Source organism: Mesocricetus auratus, unplaced genomic scaffold (assembly GCF_017639785.1).
Source record: "Mesocricetus auratus isolate SY011 unplaced genomic scaffold, BCM_Maur_2.0 Super-Scaffold_100021, whole genome shotgun sequence".
NCBI lineage: Eukaryota > Metazoa > Chordata > Mammalia > Rodentia > Cricetidae > Mesocricetus > Mesocricetus auratus.
In genome coordinates this window covers 34,705,227-34,724,868 of record NW_024429202.1, presented here as the reverse complement: position 1 = coordinate 34,724,868, position 19,642 = coordinate 34,705,227, and the positions used below count along the sequence as shown (strand labels likewise).

At 45.3% G+C, this 19,642-nt stretch overlaps 2 long non-coding RNA genes across 17 annotated transcripts in view; one reads left to right on the top strand and one right to left on the bottom strand.

The window, feature by feature from the left end:
• The first annotated feature begins 2,361 nt into the window (after positions 1-2,361).
• The window catches only part of LOC106021569, a 78,933-nt gene continuing 61,652 nt past the window's right edge, over positions 2,362-19,642 (top strand). For 12 of the 16 annotated variants that reach the window (XR_005870044.1, XR_005870043.1, XR_005870037.1 and 9 more), the window contains exon 1: positions 2,362-2,513. This is a non-coding gene — a long non-coding RNA (uncharacterized LOC106021569). Of the gene's footprint in view, positions 2,514-8,352; positions 8,587-10,287; positions 10,428-11,449; positions 11,543-19,642 lie in introns of those variants that run through there. The other 4 variants (XR_002383881.2, XR_005870045.1, XR_005870039.1 and 1 more) reach the window with 4 other exon arrangements.
• LOC121133245 lies at positions 7,512-11,214 on the bottom strand. Its single transcript, XR_005870047.1, has 2 exons — positions 10,508-11,214; positions 7,512-8,849 (listed from the first exon to the last, which is right to left on the bottom strand). It is a non-coding gene; the product is annotated as an uncharacterized LOC121133245 (long non-coding RNA).

Genomic DNA, 19,642 nt, shown 5'->3' with positions numbered 1-19,642 from the left:
GCCCCTCCCCCGCCGCCCCCGCCCCCCCACTCCGCCCCTCCGCCACATCTTAACTCTTAGTGTCCGGCCCAAACGCCTGCGTTCCCTCTGCTTGCTCCCTGCCTTCGCGATTGGTCTGGGAGGTTGGAAAGAAAGGGAAGAGAAAAGAACGGGGCGGGAGAGAAGAGGAGGGGGGGGGACAGAAGGAAAACGAAGAGGGGTGAAATCACGAAAAACAGCAGTCTCCCCATTCTATCTAGATTGCCTTGTGTTGCACCCCCCAACCCCACGCCAGAGATTTGTAACGCGCGCGCCACGGATGCACGGTTCAAGCTAATACCTATAGACAGATGTGTCCCCAATGGTCTCAAAGTTTCCTCTTTCCTTCCCGCGCGAGCCCGGGTCTCCGTCTTGCTGGAGGTGGGAAAGGGAGGCTTGCTTCGCCCAGAGCTCCGGTGGCCAAGCTTCTTGGAAATCCGCCACTGCAACTTTGTGCAGCCGCCGCGCGCCGGCGGCGACCCTCTTTGTTTAAGTTCTCGGATGCCATCATCTGGGAAACCTGCAGCCCTGTACCAGCGCGGGGCCCGCGCGTGCGAGACGGACCGCTTGCTGCGGCTGCTCGCTCTCCCCCACCCCTCTGCCTCTCCTTCTCCCTCCTTTCCTCCCTCCCTCCCACCCTCCTCTGGGATGCTTGCAAGTAGCGTGCGTGCCCTTGTGAGTTTGGAGGGTGCCGGTCAACGAAGCCACTCGAGGTATTTGAAAGGCAATCAGCCCGACCGTTCCCCTAGATTCATCGTAAGTGTATTCGACCCCAATGCCTTTAGAATGTTGTGACTGCTGCAGCCTGCCCAGAGGGATTGGGTCCACTAGCCGCGCCCTCCCCCGCTCCACTGCTGACTCGTGTGTGTGTGTGTGTGTGTGTGTGTGTGTGTGTGTGTGTGTGTGTGTGTTGGGGCTTTACTCGCTTGCTATGTTCTTGGGCATGGGGGCGCTTTATTTTCCTCTTTCTTCGGGTCTCAGGTTTGCGCGGTGGCTGTGACCGCTGGCGACAAGAGCTTTCTCAGTTGCAACCCAGCTGAAAGAGTTAAGGGGGCCGAGAGGAGGAGTGCGCCCGGTAGGCGGGAGAAGCCGGAGGGGGGGTGCGCGCGCGCGCCGGGGTGGAGGGGGGACGCGGCCAAGCGGAAACGCCGCCGTACAGAGGAACCTCAGCGAACCAAGAAAAAAGAGAAAGTGGCAACGAAAACAAGGGCAAATTAAATCCTCCTTGGGGATTTCCAATGAACTAACCCAATTCGGACATTCAATAAATACAGGACTCTTAATGAGGGTGCGTGTGTTTGCACCCGCACCCCCAGCTGCAGGGCACCGGCCTGCAGCCTGCAGCTTGCAGCCTGCAGTCCCCAGCTCGAGCTGCAGCCGAGAACGTAACCCGGCTGTCAGTGTGCTCCGAATATAAAGAACTGGCCTGCCTTCTCCCCGGATGCATAATTCCTCTACCGAGCTCACTTAGGTGAACTCAGTTACAGTAGGAGCTCTCCAGCTCAGCAGCAGCCACACAGCCTCGGCGTGATCTCGAGATTAACTGTAGACGCGAAGCATTTATGTAGGATTGGGTCCAGCTCCTGCTTGCCGGGGTGAAAAGATACCATCATAGGAACAGATTTAAAAGGCAGCAGTAACCAAAGCCCCAAACAGAACGGATTCCCCCTCCCTTCTAAAAGGTTCCTTTTTATATTTATGTATGCGTATATGTATATATAAAAGATGGAACACAGATTTCATTGAATAAATCTGAGATCTCCAGGTGCAGACGTTTGAATGGTCGGTGCCAGCACCCCGTGTTTTCCTTTCCTGCCGATTTTGCTTGGATCCGGCTCAAAAACCGAAAGAGTCTCGTGGTTTTGTTTACACTGAATGGGGAGGATAGGAACAGAGCCATGGGGCCGCCTTTCATTAATATACAGTGAGGATTTTGTCTAAATTACTGCTATGAGTTTCACAGTACACGCTTTCAAAAGCCGTCTCAGGTGGCCTGATGAAACGGGATAGCGCCTCTGCAAACGGATCCGCTTTCTCTCCTTGCAAGGAGGGTGTGCGCGTTCGGGAAGCCCCCCCAAACGCTGTGCTCCTCCATAACAGAAATGCACTTCTGTTCCCAGGTCTGTCCCCTTCCCCCCTTCCATATACTTAGTTCTCAAATCGCTCCCCAGCTTCCCCCGACTCCCGCCCCACCCCATCCGCCCCCTCCCTCTGTGGAGTGTGATTGTTTTGTCTGGAAAAAAAAATCCAAAGTATATAACAAGGGGAGAACAGTTAGTGCTGATTTTCATTTGCATACATTTTCATATATTTTGGTGAAAATAATAGACTAGTGAGAACTGGGCTTAGAGGAGTCAGTGTAAAGGGAAGGCTTAGGAAGCGTCGGTTCTGGAGAGTAGAGAATTACGTCTTCTCCTCTACCCCTCCAGGCACCTTCTTTTTTTCTTTTTTTAAACAACCTTTTATTTAAAAGTCTAACCTTGGGAGTTTGCTGGGTAAGTGGTTTTTTCCCCCCCATTTTCTTTCTCTGATTTCTCTTTTTCCTTTCCGTCCTTTCTGGCGTATTTATTTATGTTCTTGTAGGTTTGGAAGCTTTATTTTCATTGCTTGGGTTGAGAGGGGAAGGGAGAGTGTGTCGGAGGGAGTGAACTGAAGGAATCTGACGTTGCTAAAATAATACATAAAAAGGTGGACTGCTTCCAAAGGCCCTCACAGCAAGAGCTGTGAGAGGGTGAGAGAGAGAGAGAAAGTGCTATTGATTTTAATTGTTGATTATGGGAGGGATAGACCCTAGAAAAGGGGTGTCTACTAAGCATGGTGTATATAAATATTTCTTGTTCGGAATTTCCCCCAGAGAATCAAGCATGAAGAGGGGGAAGCCTGAGGTCTGTAGCTAGTGGGGGTGACTGAGTCTTCTCGGACTAGGACAGGGAGCAGTAGGATCCAGAGAGGAGGGGGGGGCCTGGTAAATGGAGGGCAGAGGGCTAGAGAGGAGGAAGCAAGGAGGGAGAAGAGGCAGCAAGTCAATGTACCCCTGGTTAACGCTGCAACTGGGGAGCAGGCGGTGAGCTGCAGCTCCTGGCAGTAGTAAAAGCCCATCAGAAAGCAGGTGATCAATCAAAACTAACCAGGACATCCCCTTTCTCCACTCCCCAAGGATGCTGGGGATTCAGCATCCAAAGCACCAGATTTCCCATGTTTTCTATTTGTGACAGTCAGACCTAACCCTGTTTATCACTACCCCGGGTTTTGGAAAATTCAAAGGTCTACTTACTTAAATAAAAATGACCGAAAGAAATAGCTATGCCAAGTCCAGGCCAGTGTGATTATCTTACTTTAGTGAAATAGTCTGGGTTTGTTCTTTTGAAGGAAGCCACATTTGGGGCAGCGGGGGTGGGGGGTGGGGGGTCAAATGTCTGGGATTATACTGCACTTTTGTATACAGAACACCTTGCAATTTAGAATTGGTAATTTATTTGGAAACAGTTGATGCTAAATCAATGCAGCGGTTTGTAATGAGGGAGGCAGAGGTGTCAGCTGGGGAGGGGCTGAGAATCACTAGGGTTTCCTCCCCTTGTTTACAGCCTTGCATCTGACTGGGGTTAACTCTGTGTGCTCCATTGGACCAGATGCCATATAGAGCTGCTCCCTGAAGATCATTTGTTTCCTTGATGGGGAACATTTCTGAGCAGAGCATATTGGTTGCCATAGAGAAAGAAATAAAAGGAAGAACACTAGTCACATTAAGCTATATGTTTGTGCACTGGGCTTTAGATAAAAGAACCTTGATTCAGCCAAAGAGGAGAAGCCAAACTAGAGATTTCTAGGACCACTAAAACTAGCTTTATTTTGTTTTGGACTTTTACAGTTGAAACATATAAGCTAATTTTATTGGTTGTTGTTAATTTTATATGACACGGTTTACTGAACAAAATAAACTTTGCTTAGCCTTACACTATTGACTGGTCAGCAGGGGGCGCACTGACTCGTTGCAGCAGGCACTCAGGAAAATGTAGCCAGTTCAAAAGCAAATCTGCCCTTACGAACTTGCCAGAAGAACAAACACCCTTACCTTTCCCTGCATGTTCAAGTGAAGAAGAGAAATGATTGCACAATGAAGGTTTTTAAAATACTAGGACAATGATGTCACCCCACACCAGCCCTATCTGTAAATGGCTCAGGAAGATATAGAGTGCAGAAACTATTCCCCATTTCTCTCCAGGGAAGTGTGGCTAGGGCTCTTTATAAAATGGGCTGAAGAACAAATACAAAAACAATGAAAGAATTACTGTTATGGTTATATTATCAGCTACTTAAGAAACTATCAGGCTGGTGATGATGATTTATCTTTTTGGAATTGGACTAGAAAACAAAATGAATTCTGAGGCATTGTATGTAAAATAATGGTCCTTTGAGGAAGACACAGCGTCACATTTGGGCTTAACTCAGGGTCTTGGGGATGTAGCAGGTGCCTGGGAAAGATACCTCGTAGCTACTTTCACTCTTGCTGGTTTTAGAAGGATTTAACAGCCTTGAAAGGCTTTGTAGAGAAAAGAAAACACAAGCTAGACAGAAGGTAGAGGTAACTGTGGACTTGAACCTTTTTAGGGCTGATAAAGAAGAGTTTTAGTTAAGCACAAAAGTTTTTTGTGCTCCAAGAATTTTTTTTGGGGGGGGGAGGAAGGTTGGGAGGAGGTGCCAGTGAATACTGTGGCAAAGGATGAAAAAGTTCTGTAGCAAAGTAGGAAACTTCCTACATCAGTGAAGGGCAAATCTAGCTGGTTCTGAGGATTCAGTCAGTTTGTCTCATTTTTCCCAAGGAGATTTGGAGAGATAAGGCCTGTGTGACTAGGGGTGTGAAGCTGGCTCCTGCAGGGCTGGCTGGAGGCACCTGGAAACCGGACCTCTATGATAGCTCTGCTTCTCCTGGAACGGGGGAGGCGGAGCTGCCAATGGCTTCTTTTCAACTCAGCTTCAAGCCAGCCAACCTTCAGCCATAAGTTTTTCTTTGAAACTAATTTTTAGTAGGTCAGGGTTGGATTGAAGTGCGGCTTTGCCTAGGTTAGAAAGGCTATAGGAATCATATAAGCAAGAGAGACACACTCAAATCCTATGATTTTCACCCTGGACTGTTCCCATTTAGAGTCAGGAAATGCACTGTCATGTCTGTGCTAATAAAACCAAGTGGAGAATTGAGGAGATTGTAATTTGAGCACAAACACGACTCTCTTCCTCAGCTCTGCATCACGGACAAAAGACATCTAGGGGAGAGTCACAGAATGGGACAAGTCCCACAGCTTAGCTTGTTTTGCATGTCCAGGGTTGCTCAAGGTAGTTACCAGGATGTGTTAGCAGGGAAAGGAACTTTTAAAATTCATTCATTTTGCAAAACGCTGGTGAAGCCTTCCCTATTCTTTCCAGGGCACATTCGTGTGTTGTAGTTCCTTGGAGCTGTGATTGTATAAGCAGCTGCTTTGCTTCCTTTCTTGAAAATGTACTTGAAAGGGAATCCTCATGGTTTCTAGAGATTTGGATAAGTTGCAGTAAAAGAAAGCAAGCCTTCTGGGCAAAGCAACAAGTTTATTTGAGATGGGCTGCTACTTTACAGGGACCATGTTAGAGGTCTGTAATGACTTGGAGGTGGGGGTTGGGTGGGAATAGTCAAGATGGGTATGAATTCAGAGCCAAAATTCTGGACAAAATCTACAGTTAATTATTGGGATGGTGAACTTATTTTTGCCAAATGAGAGAACGTAGAACATTACCTGGGTCAAGTGTGCACAACATGAAATGGATATTTCCTCATTTGTTTCCATTTGACAATGATAAGGCGGTCCAGTAAAGCAGCAATGTGAAAGTGGGATCTCTTAGCATTTACACATTAAAATATTCAGCTTACCCACAGTCTGTACTGCCTGGTCTATGCAAGTGGGGAGAACTCTACAACCGTGGCTTTTGGTTAGGAATCGACTTTATCTGGTGGACAGTGGATGAGTTGTTTCTTGGTATGCTAAGGTTTTAGAGTATGCACCCCCTGCACCCCCATCAGATAAGCAACCGGTCCATCTGATCTGGAGGAAGGGAGCAAGCACTTGGGTTTCTTCAGGCTGGTTTGAAGGAGTAATTATGAATTCACAAAAGTAGGATACTTTACTCTAAAGTAAGCAGCAGCATCCCCCCCCCCCAAACTACAGGGCCTTTCTGATTGCGGGAAACACATTTGAGAAGGCACAGTAACTTAGTTGGTAATCCTGCACATACGTTTGAAGCAACCTATTTCCAACTGTTTGCTCACTCTGGCTGCGTGCATGCACCTGTCAAGTCTGGTGATGCTCTCTTCCAATTGCTGGGGAAGCTGCAACTAATGGATTATTCTTGCCTGCCCTTCACCACCCTTCCTGTGCTCCCCGACATCACCGACTTTTTCAAATTTCAACTCCTAGGATTAGGTAACACAGAGCCCAGCTTGTTGACTAGAGGTGGTGAAAATATGATTCATTAGCAACAAATGTGGATGTCCCAGCTAGAAACATAATTCAAGGCAAATTTGGTGTGTGTGTGTGTGTGTGTGTGTGGTGTTATACAAAAACAAAGCCCAGAAATATGGGCTCAGCTTTATTAGAGGAGGGTCCGGACTTTGTGTTCTTGCATCCGCCCTAAAAGATTTGAGCTGCTCTTTGCCTGAGGTACCTACTCCAGCAAACATGCATCTGATTTTACAGTATCTTCTCTGGCACCAAACCAGTAGTGCTGGGGTAAAAGGAGAGATGGTATGGCTTCCTAGAGAACAATTCCTCTCTCTCTCTCTCTCTCTCTCTCTCTCTCTCTCTCTCTCTCTCTCTCTCTCTCTCTCTCTCTCTCTCTCTCTCTCTAAAAGGCTAGACTGCTCTTTTCACATCTCTGCTTCTGTGGCTTCCTTCTCCCATCCTGGGATGCTGTGGCTTCCGTTTCACGGCTCTTGCCCTTCTCTGGGGTCTTACTCAACGCAGTGCCTGTCTGTGATAGCCCTGCCTTACCGGTGTTTTCAAGAAAGTGTGGTGTTGCTATTCACTTAACAGAAAAATGCAGTAGCGAATGTATTCTCTGAGAGTTGATGCTTCTAATATCCCACAGTGTGCAAGAATATGATTTCAGCTAACAAACTACTCGATAGAAGTTCAGGTGGTAGAATGAAGTGACCTTGCTCACAATGGCTTCCTGCAGCTCAGGCTTATTTCCAAGCTAAAAGTTGTGTGTCCAATAGTGCTTTTAACACTCACTTCTCTGCTTAAATTTTCTGCAGGAATCCTAGTTAATAAAGCCCAAGGGGGAGAATTCTCGGCTCAGAGTGGCACTTGATAAACACTAAACATTTATTTAATATCAAACCAGGGCACAAAAATCACTGAGAAGTCACAGCATGTGCTGTCAAATGGTGAGGACTATGCGTCCCTTATTTTTACCCCCCTCATGATCAATTAAAACTTTGCTTGTAATAAACACCATTAAAATACTTTAAATTTAAAAATTGTACGATTTTATTGGTAGGGTCTTGGCAGCAATTCCAATCCAGGGTTAGAAAGCAAGATTAGAACTTTTTTTCCCAGAAAGGTCTGCCTCAGAGACTTGAGCTCCCATTCTCATGAGGAATGGAAGCCCAATTCCACAGGGAGGGGTTCTTCTGCCTCCCCCCTGTCATTTATGTGATTTGTGGGAGGCGACAGGGACACTTGCCGAATTCAGCAGGAATCTGTTCGGCCTCAGGGCTAAGTCTGTCTTTCTTAGATCGCATTCTAAAGGCATTTTATTTTATTTAAAGTGCAGTTTGCATAATAAAATTAAAAGGCTCCCATGTACTTTCCCCTTTCTGCCAGCAAATGCCCAGAAAGGTCTTTCAGAATGTTATTTGAACACAGAGACGTCTGCAGAAGTCCAGCTATCATTGTTTTACCATGGAAAAGAAAGAGGGGAAAAAACCCTAACCCTCAAAGTGAGAAGGGGCCGAGGTAAACCGAGTGAGGTGGAGAAAAAAGCTGGGCGAGATGGAAGGCACAAGAGACGCGGGAGGCCGCCGAGGTTGCAGGACCAGGGACATAAACGCTGAGTCACCCAACAGGTCTTTGGGCACACAGGAGAGGAACACAGAAGTCCAGAAAAATCTGGGTGCAAATCGCATCCATTTTAGGGGCCTTCTTCCCGCCTAGCCATAGGAGCGCTGCCTTGGAGCTTGGCACCGCCTGCCTGCCTTTGTCACCCGCTCTGAGCTCGGCCGCGAGCTCCCGCGGCGGGCTTTGTTCCCGCGGAGCCAGGCAGGACCCCTCGCACCGCCGCCTCCTAGACCGCCCGCCCCTGAGCTGGGGACAGTGGGGGTGGGGAACGTGCAACAGAAAGAGGGACCGGAGAAGCTCCGGTGGGCAGGGCGTTGGAGCCGGGGATTTCGTTTCTTTGCTCCTTTCGTAATTGAGCTGTTCTCTCCTCGCGGAGGGGGCCCTGGTTGAGCTGGAGGCGAAAGAGCTGCAAAGGGGGCGCCCGTTCTCAGCCCATAGCTGGGCAAAGAACTCTCCGCGCTTCCGTCCACCGATTTGTATGGTATGCATGCATGCATGCATGCAAGCATGCAAGGATGGATGGATGCATGGTTGGACTGGATGAGGAAAATCACTGAATTGGGTTCCACGTTCTGGGCTTCTGGTTCGGGTTTTGGCAGCTGCAGGGCGTCTCAGGTTGGTGTGACTGGTTAACCCCTAAGACGAGCTCTCCAGGTGCTTTGGGGCCGCGGGTGGGCGCTGTGGATATACCTTGGGGGTCAAGGAGCTGCACAACCATAGTGCGCCGAATTCTGTTGTGGAGGCCTGTGGCGAGGGACAAAGAAGTAGACACAGGGAGCGAGCAGAGGACAGACAGTTGCGCGCCTGGCATCCAGGCACCCATTCTCACACCGAGACTCGGGTCCCCTTTCCCGTGGCCGCTGCTCACCGCCCCCGCCCGCTGCTCACCGCCCCCGCCCCCACACGGTACCTTGGGCTCTGCGTCTGGAAAGTTAGCCACCACCACAGCTCCCCCCCTCCCTCCAGCATTTAGCCAGCAGTGTCACCCTCTTCCCAGCCATCCCCAAAGGTGTGGGCAGATTGCAAGAGTTGCGCCTCTGTTATTGTTTGTCAAACAGGCCCTTTTCTCTTGGGAGAGGGTCGAGGGGCGTGAGGCGGATCCTGGGCCAGGATTACATTAATCAAAGTATTATTTCCCCAGAGAAGCGGAGCACAAATGAGAATAAATCCTAATAAAATTGGATCGCAGAAAAACAGAACACTTTGAGTAATCTGGGCTGCCTGATCAAATTCTCAAATTTATAAAATGGGGGGTCTCTAATTTTTTTTTCTGCACACCTCTGGCTATGGGTGCTAGATGTGGGAAAAAGGCCGACCGGGACTGGGCGTGGGAGTGTGTAGTCATTACTTCAAGCTCAGTTGAACTTCTGCAGTGAGGAATGGACAGGGCCACTCGGGTTTAAGAGTATCACAAAATCTGGTCAGTTTTATTGAGAAGACACTTTTAGTCCGCAGGGTCGACTAGATCTTGCTTGCCCAGGCTTCGAACAAGCCTTAGTCGATGTCCTTGTGAGGTCCTGAACTTGTTCCTTTCGGAACGTGGCTCCCACTTTTCCATGAGATCGAGGTGGAGGGGTAGGCAACACCCAGTGGGGGCTCGACATTTAAAGGGCACCCTCTCCGCAGCCTAAAGCCTAGCCTATTTGCGAGGCTGGCTGTTCCTAAGGCAACCTCAGGTCACTTTGCACAGCTAGTAAAACAGTGTGTTGGCTATTCGGTGGCAGGCAGTGAAGCCAAGGGCACAGCTCGCCCGCTGAGATTTCTAGTACAGGCCCTACCAGGAAGGAAGCAAGGTTTATACTTCATCCTCCTACATCCCCCAAGTGGTAGAAAACTTTTCAGCGCCTTGAGTAGTGGATCTTCCAGGAAAGAAAAGAAACCCGCCCCCCAATTCCCACAGAGGTGATATGGCCTCTCAGACCCACTTGGCCAGCAGGCTATTTCCCTTTGCATTCCGCACCCTGCCGTCTTCCAGGAGGAAGACGGGAAAAAAGTGATTGCAGACTCTGAGATCTCGCGGTCCTCGATTATGACTATGACCCAACCCATCCCCGACCTCTCTGGAATGACCTAGCCTTGTTGCTCCGGGGATGGCGACCCGGTCTAGCGGGGCGCCACTGTGAGTGCGCCCTCTGCAGGCGGGCCCAGAGAGGACCGCGCTCGTACCCCGCCGCGTGGGGTCCCTCAACTGCCCTCGTGCCAGCCGGGTCCCCATGCGTGCGCGCTTGCGCGCGCGCGGACAGTCCCAACCTGGCGACGCGACCAGGCATTCAGTGCTCTCTCCAAAGCGAGTTCCCCGCGGCTACGGGAAAAGGCTACCAAGTATGTACCACCCTCTCCCCAGATCCATGCTGTCCCCTCCCGCCGCTACACGCCCTCCACTGAGAAGCCCCTGCTGCCACCTGCCGCCGTGCGTCTTCTGTCGCGGCCCACGCACTCCAGAACCCCCAGGGCCTCTCTGTCCCTTTGCGGGGCTATCTCTGTCGGGGCAGGGCCGCCGCCCCTCCCAGGTGGATGTCGCCCCACGGTCTGGCGAGAGGCGCTGCTGAGAGCAATGTGCGTGCGCGCGTGTGTGCGTGTGCTAAGGCGTGTGCGTGTGAGTGAGGCGCGCGCGCAGGGCAGCTCGTGGCAGGGCAGGGCAGAACGTGGAATGGCCGGACAGGAGGCGCAGCAAGATACTGCTCAGGGCTAGCTAGTCCGTTTCCGCCTAGAGTCCACCGTCTGACTCAGACTTGTTCTCTATCTACTGTGCGTCCTCTCTCTGGTCGATTAGGTCATCGCTGTAGATCCTCAGAGATCTCCCTGTGGTCCCTCGTGCTTCCAGGGCTGTTATGGGCAGCCGGGTGAGCCAAGGTAAAGCCGATAGGGACAATACTAGCTGGAGATGTAACAAACAACATCATATGACTCGCTCTTGCTTTACACAGGGGTTCATACATCCAAAAGCCACTTTTTAGGGAGTTCTTGGGGTAGCTGATTTCCCTCTGACTTGTTCTTAGGGATTTTGGATAGAAGTGTTTTGTTTTTGTTTGTTGGTTTGGAGGAACAGGGAGGAGGAAGGACCTGGGTTTCAGACCAGTAACCGTGGTCTGTTGAGCAACTTTTTGACTTCTTGGCTCCTTTCCAGCAATGGGAAATTCCAGGAGGAAGTAAGGACACCTACCTCTTTTCAGTTCCGAAATAACGACTCTCCACTCTTCTAGTCTGCGATTTCCATAATTTCATATAAGACAGGGACTGTCAATTACCTCTCCATGAGAAAAAAAGTGGACTAGTTGAAGGAAAGTTGGGACAAAATAAATTCCTCCCTCTTAAATCATTAACCAAGAACTCTTTCCCTTTCCTTCCTGTGTCCCATCCAGTTTGTTCACTTCTTCAAGGGGAGACACGACGGGGACATTTATAAACACACTGAAGATTTTCTTCTCTTCTGGGATGTGAGCCTAAATGCCTAAATGCATTTCTTTTTTTTTTTTTTTGTAACACGGGATTTCTGAAGATCATAGAAAGAAACTTCATGATGCTAGAAACCTCTGTTGCACAACGTTGACACCCAAGATTTTCTAATAATTAAGAAATACCTTTGGCATTTTTCAATAGGAATACGATTCCCCTTTATATGTTTTGAGCTGCTGCTGTTAGTCATAGAAGTTTGTTCTATTGCTCATGGGCATGTCCTATGCAAATGTATTCAGCTGGGATGTGTATAGGTCTTGTCATGTACATAAACATGTGTGCTTGTGCATATGTATATTTACATCATGTGTAAATATGGTATACATCAATTTCTTGGATCTACTAATATTAGATGATTTTACTAGGGTGTAGTTCTTGGAGACCTCTTGTCCAGCAGAAAACCTCTGAATAACTGTGGCACATATTAGCCTACCCCAAGAAGCCAGGGCAGCCAGCACCTTGATACAGTGTCAGTCGGTCCTTTTCATGGGATAATTTAGAGAAGACCACATTTGAACAAAGCATGTTAATTGTAGGATGTTAGTGTTTCAGTGGATGAGCTTTTGTTTGTGAAATCAAAGTTAAGTTTTTCTTTGAATTATTTATCAGGATCTTTGCCCACAGGCTTTCCTAGGAGAAGGTAGATGCAAAGGGGATGGTTCCACTTTTAATTATTTAAAGCAGATGTTAACATAATATTTTAAAACTGGCCTTTTGGAAAACAGGAAATAATCATGTCTGTCAACACCCACCTTTGGGACTGTGAAAAACAAAACCCAAAATACAGCTTAATGGCTTTCAAAAAATAAAAGCACTCGGTTAACAGTTAACTGAAATATTGCCTGGCATTTCTTAGAAACTCCTCCTCCTCTTAAGTATAGTACAGTTTGGTAATATACTCCACATATTTACACATGATGTAAATATACATATGCACGAGGGTAGATGTTTATGTACAGAACATAACAAAATATATACATACCCCAACTGAATACATTTGCATAGAACATGCCCATGTGCAATATACCGAAGTTCTATGATTAACAATGCATTAAATAGCAGTGACTCAAAACAAGAGGAACTGAGTGTATCTGACACTGAAACAAGTCAAATTTTCTTTTCAAATGGGAATTGGACTTTTGGTAGCTGACACCCCAGAAGAGAATAGATGCCTGGTACTATTTTTTAAGCACGGCCTTTAAAAAAGTATTATGCACTTAAATAATGTGTTTTGTGTAAAATAAAAATGGCAGGACATTTTTAAAAAGACACATTTAAAATATAAACATTCCCTCTAAATTCAGATAATTTTCCTTTTGTCTTTTTTTTACCCCTGCACATTAAATGCTATTGTCTTAGATCAAAAATTCAATCCTGATATGATGAAAAAAAGAGCAATGGTTTTATTTTATTCTCCCCATTGTAAAGAAACCATTTTTAAGGTAGTTTTTATCATAGGCCTCTCTGTGCATTAAAAGGTGATCTGTAGGCGAACACTGTTCAAGAAGCAAATTTGAAGAATGTATTTGCCCTTGAAATGATTTGCGTGGATATGGGGTGATGTATTATATGCATGCTTCTTTAAGTGGTGTTTTGAGCCTTCAGATTTTTGGAACCTTTTTTTGTTGTTGTTGTTAAAGATTACCATCAAAATGAATATATTGACATTCATTGGCAGGACTCCAAATGCTCATTTGTGTTAAACAAATGTAAAGAATATCGGACTTGAATTTTCTCTTTCAAGGGCTATTGGTTCTAGCTGAACAAATCAAAATGATAAAGTTTTGAAGTTTCCTGAATCTTGTGATCAGAGACTTTTTCATGAATGATTTATTTACACGGATATTATAAAATAATCTTTAGTTTTCATGTTTATATAAAAGTACATTGCCTTGCAAAATATATATGTTCGTATGACATTGATTCTTCAATGCAATTTTTTGCTATTTATTTGGAAGAGCACTTCAAAGGCTTGTGACTCATCATTGATACCCAAATATTAGTGACAAATATGTGAACTAAAAATTGGTTTAGGCCAATTCTTTTTAACTTTTATTTCTTAATATCTTTAAAAATTTAAAATTAAAATGGTGGCAATAACACAGGTCAAAAATAAGAAGAACCATTTTTCTCTAGTTAGAAGTTTAAGATGAGTTGCAAAAATGTTCTTTTTTTTTAATTTGAGAGAGTTTCCTATCTGCTGCTGTGATGTGATCTGAGGACACAGGGTTATGTACTAAAGACTGTGAAACATTCATTCAAAAATTCATCTGAAGAGTCATTCACCACAACATGGGAAAATAACCTTTTCTGTCAATTTAATTAATGAAGTGGGTAAAGAACTAGTTAGCAAGCTCAAATTACACATGTAGAGAGATTTGTAAGAATAAAGACTTTGGCATTCATGGACTAAAAGCAGACAACTATAATATAGCAAATAAAAAACCCCCAGAATGTAGGCATCCAAGATTCCATTTCATTAAAAAATTTGGCAGTTAAAGAAAAGAAGGAAAAATGCTTATTAAGTCAGGGTAACTATAAAATGTTGACAGATCTCAAGTTTCATATCCAACTAGGCTCGTAGAAAAACTATGGGGTGTTGGTGGAATATAAGTTATTCTGTCAAACCATTTTTCATAAAGAATTATCTTCTCAATGCCCTCAAATTTAAACTCAAATTCATAGACTAATCTCTGTCCCCTCCCCCTCCCTCCCTCTCTTCCCATTTTCCTCTTCCTTAGCTGTCTCCTCTCTCTCCCACACCAAGTCTGTAAGCAGTTGGGTGAGATGTGTGGTGGTGCTCAGCAAAACCTAGGGAGGTATTCGGCTTCATCCTTCCACACAAATGGTACACCTCAGTTTTCCTAAGACGGATCTGGGGCCTCTCAGAGAGTTTCTTTTTGTCCTCATTCAAGTGACAGCATCTTTAAAAGAGACAATGTCATCTTCAGGCAATGTCCGAAGAAGGTAAAATAAATTGGAAAATTGAGTTAATTATTTGTATAATTCAGGTATGTCTGACTTCCCTTTCACCTCACTATTAAGAAAAAATAGTGAAAATTGTACAATCTAAATTTGCTGTCATAGTGAATTTGGAAGATTTGGACCAAGTTTGTCAGCTATCGAGAGATGATGCCTCCTTCCAGCAATGTTCACAGAGATGGGCATACACTCCTGCACAGACTTGGCATGATCTTGTCTGCCAAGACATTTGCCCCTGACTTGAATAAAGAGGGGCCCAACTTACCAGATTTTAGTATGGACACTGGTTGAATTGTTAGGTGACTGGCCACCGTTCTACTTTGACTCATGAGAGTACACATGCACATACCACAGCATGTTTTGATAGTGAGGGACCCAACTGGGAACACTAAAATTGTTTGTACTAAGCTGTGAATTATTTTTACCATTTTGCTTGTAATGAATTAGGGTCTTAGTCTTGTTGGATGATCCGACTTGTAAACATTTGTTGAACAAGCCTTCTGGGCCTTTCTAGGGTACAGTTTTCTTAGTGTAATTTGGTGATTTAAAGGTGTAGCCCCCTTGCTTAATTTAGAGGACAAAGTTGAGAGGAGAAAAGGCAAAGTTAATTATTGCGGGTGGCAATGGGGCTGGGGACAATTTAAAGAGGTTAGTAGAATATCATGGCATTGAACTGATAGACACAGATTTAGCTAAAGAACATTAGTAGATATTAGTTACAGGCAGTTTTAAAAATCTCGTCTAGTTGCAAATATTGCTGAAGGATAGGGCACCTAGACTTTTTGTTGATAAACTTTGCTTTCATTGTGGAAAATTCATGGGAAATCATGTCCCTCCACTTTGCAGTCCTCTAATTAAACAAGCTGAACACTGCCTCTTCCCCCCCCCCCACACACAGCGTGAACACTGCAAGGTAAATGAAAATGTGTGCTGAAGGAGAAGAAAACCCTGCTGATTTCATTTTTGTTACAATCTCTGGAGAGAGGAGGATGAGTGGACTATGAACTGGCAACGCTGTCTATTTATTTATGAAGTTGTTTTTAGTTATACTTACGGACATGGCACTAACCTGGAAAAACGGCAGTACTCTTTTGAAAATCTGAATGATTCCTATTTCCAGTTATGCATAGACAGAGAAATGCTTGCTAGATTGCACACATGCCTGCACCAAATTAAACATATAGAAAGAGGTTAGTAAGTAAGTAAGTGCATAGTGGACCCTGTAACAAGTAGGTGTTTAGACACCAAGGCAGTGTGTTTACTAGGTCTATTAACCACCGTATGGTTTTTTTTCTACCACTGAGTTTTTAAAAAAATGTATGCACTATAAAGTTGTTATGGAATCAATGGCTGTTCCTTGTGTCAGACCCTTTTCAATAAAACAATCCATCCACAGATTTAAGGTGAAACAGAATGACACTTGAACTGTTAGGAATGCCACTCAGTCTAAGTATTTGCAAGTTTCCTTAAAAAAATTACCTATAAGGATATTTACTTTGCTTTCTTTTTCTTCTCATTTAAGAGGTAGGGCTGGTTCTCCCCACTGGTCATTGGTCTCCTTGGAGGCCGTGGAGAGGTAGCTATGTAATTCCTTTATCTTTCACCTGCAAATTACACACATTATTTTACAGCTCAAAATAAGCATTCCCAATGAGTTGCATTCAGTCTTTCACAGCATTAGTACAGAACCGAGGTACAAAAGAATATTAATCTAATACATTCCAAAATTCAAATACTTGTGATTAATAAGCATTATTATCTATAAATAAGGCCCTAATGATACTTTGGCAGTGTTGTAAACACAAGAATCAGAGGCAATTATTGTCATTATTGTTCGGCAAGCACTTCCCATGAATACCAAATGGATATTGCTGTCCAGCTACTTGGCAAGTAAGGTCCCTGTAAAGAAGCAGATGTTGGCCAATCAGGACTGGCCGCTATCAGCTGCCTTTAGCCTCAGCCTTAAAGAAAGAAAGAAAAAAAGAAAAACAAAACCCCAAACTCAGACATTAAAAACGATTGTGTTGTGATTTTTCAAAACCTCCCTTTATTATAAACAAAAAAGACATATTGAAATAATGCTGCCGCCTACTCCTGACTTTGGGGAGCTGGAGACAGCAGCAGCCATTGTGTTATGTGGTAGCACAAGTCTCATTGGTGAAACTCTAAGGCCTTACGTGATGAATGTTCTTCGAGCGAATCATTTGTGAGCAGGAAGTAAGTTGCATCAACTAAGAAATCCCTCAGAGCAGCGAGATTGGGACCAGGGCTATATCTCTTCTCCTTGCCCAGGCCACACAAAGCCCGCCCCCCCCAATATACTAAACACTGCCTGCCCACCAGGCTTCTCTAACTCTTGTGTGGGTTGGGAGTATCTGCAGTTTAACTTAAGTCTCATAGACATCTCTTCACAGTACCTGAGCTGTATATCTACTCTATACTCCAGGTCTTAGACAGCAACCCAGGACCAAGTGTATACATGATCTGGTTTTTGCTTGCAGTTCAATGACATTGGGTAACAGCCAAATTGATCATTAAACACACACACACACACACACACACACACACACACACACACACACACAACTTTCCCATAAAAGATCAGTACACTAACCATTGGGTAAGATTTGTTTTCTATGTCTAAATGCTCATCTGAGCTTGATGCTTTGAAAGTGTTACAACTCTGAGTAACAGACCTTGGGAAAGCATTGGGTTGGTCTTTCAGGGCATTACCTTCAGGGTAACTCAGAGAATGCAAGGGCTGGCTGTGGTGGGATTGGGAAGGTGTTGTGATGAGCAACCTTTCAATTGACTACCATTGTTTGCTGTCAATTTAGTATGAGTGTGATCTTAGGGAGCCTCGTTGGTAGAAGGTGTATCAACCTGCTGGGTGTGAGATTGTTCTATTTGGCCTCCTTTTTCCAATAGACATCTCGTTAGCATCACTTTAAATTGTGTAAGATTTTCCCTTTGTGCCCTCTGGGAATAGAAAGCAAGCTAAGGCCATTGTTTTCACAATGAACAGAGAGGGGAGCCTAGGATCTGTCAGCATAGAGCATGTTCATTTGACTCTGTCTGGAATTGTCCTTGTTACCCTCAGTCTGAACTTTGCCAAGGGGGCAGGTGACTTTGTCAAGGGGGTCAGGTCATTGTGCCCATGACACATGATAAAGCCACGTTACAGAAGGCAATTGCATGGGTCTTTGATTGAGTCTTGTCCCCTTCCCTGACCCTTCTCTTGGGTGTATGGGCTGCATGGAATGGGGAGCACATTGTCCACCAAAATTCAGTATTATGTTCTCAAGTTCTTTCAAAGGTGATGAGAAAAGGTGAAAGCTTCTCAGGAAACTCCTCTCATTTCTGAGCATGATGACTCCAAGGATTTTCACCATCATAAAGCCAACCCTGACAGTGGCACTAATAATATTACTAGAGATATTACAGTGAACCAAATATTGAAGTGTGAACCTTATCTGTATCTTCTTACTCCAATTCTCTTCATGGTGGATTTTCTTTTGAGGATAGACGATTGCACCAGCTGAGTGACACAGGGCTATGTTATCTGACAAGGTCATGTTATGGGGACACTAGGTTTTGAAGTTGTATCTTGTCTGCTAGAGACGATGTCTTTCAATAGCAATGCTTTACTATTTTCCAAATTCGTATGTGTGTGTGTGGGCGTGTATGCCTCTGCTTTCTGTCCATCTGGGCATCTTGGAGTTCTCTAGACATGGCTCCTTCCAGATACCTTTATGTTAGCTTACAAAGTGGGCTCAGTCTCTGCACCCAATTCCATAGCAAAACAAAGGTGGCAAATGTTTCCTAAGGTCACATGACACAACCTTTGTAAGTACATGCTCCCTGTATCCCGGCCCTTTGTGATAACAAGAACAGAAGAAGGCTCCCCTCTTAACTCGGCACAACTCTGCTGTGGTAGCTTAGCTGCATTTACACAGAAGCATGGCACATTAAACTAAGCTTCTTGGCAAGTGCATGGGTGTATCTACGCTCTCTCTTGTGCTCCCCGTCTGGACAGAAAAGTATTGGCTTCAGTGTCTCCCAGCACCCTGGGAAAGAAAATCACTTACTAATGGAGGGTGACACCCCTAACCAGAACACTGACTACTGGCACAGGAGCTTTGACCTTCTTGTGAGGGACACTGGGCCCATGGTGATAAACATGCCTTTGACATCTGTTTGACCAGGGAGTGCCTACAACACATAGGTAGGACCACTGCCCAAGTATCCTAGGAGCCAGGACTTTGCTTAGGACACAGCTACAGTGTTTCAGAACCACCCAGAATCACCCAGGAGAGTGAATTCTGAGCTGGCCTTGCCTGCATTCTGTCTCTGGAGGGAAGGGGGCTGTGAGCTGCGGGTTCAGGCACTGACCTGGTGTGCAAACACTAACTCCTGGGTAAAGAAAGAAAATATGTGCTTTCATCTGGAGCCAGAGAAGACATATGTTCGGCTGTGCAACTCTGTGAAGCAGGGGTACTCCAGACATGGAGACAGGTACACACAGTCTGTGAAAACTTCAATTAGGACTTCGTTTTACATGAGATTTTCACGGGTGTCACCGGGATCAGGAGGGGCGAGATGTTATTTGTAAAGGTCAAAATGAAAAGTTGCTTGGCTTTCAGAGGATGGATCTTACCTAGTTGGTTCGTTATTTAATATTCTGTCTCATTCCAAGGAAGGATTTGAGTCAGTACATGGTGATGAGATGAAGTAGGTAGCAGTGAGTGCCTCATTCTCCTTAGAGTGTCTACTACTCATCGGTAGGACCACTGTCCAAGCATCCTAGGAGCCAGGCATTGCCTGGCACACATGGAATTCCTGGAGAAAAGGATTTTCTCTTTTCTTAACAGGAAGAAAAAAAGTTTTATAGTGAGGAATCTTGGTAACTGTCGTTTATGAACGTAAAAAACAAAACAAAACAAACAACAATAACAATAAAAAGAAACAAAACAAAGCACCCCTCCCCCAAAAACCTCAAGACATTTTCAAGGTGGTTGCCATGGGACTTGAAAACATTCTTAACCATCTTTGATATGTGTGTGCATTATATATATATACACATATATACATGAATACAT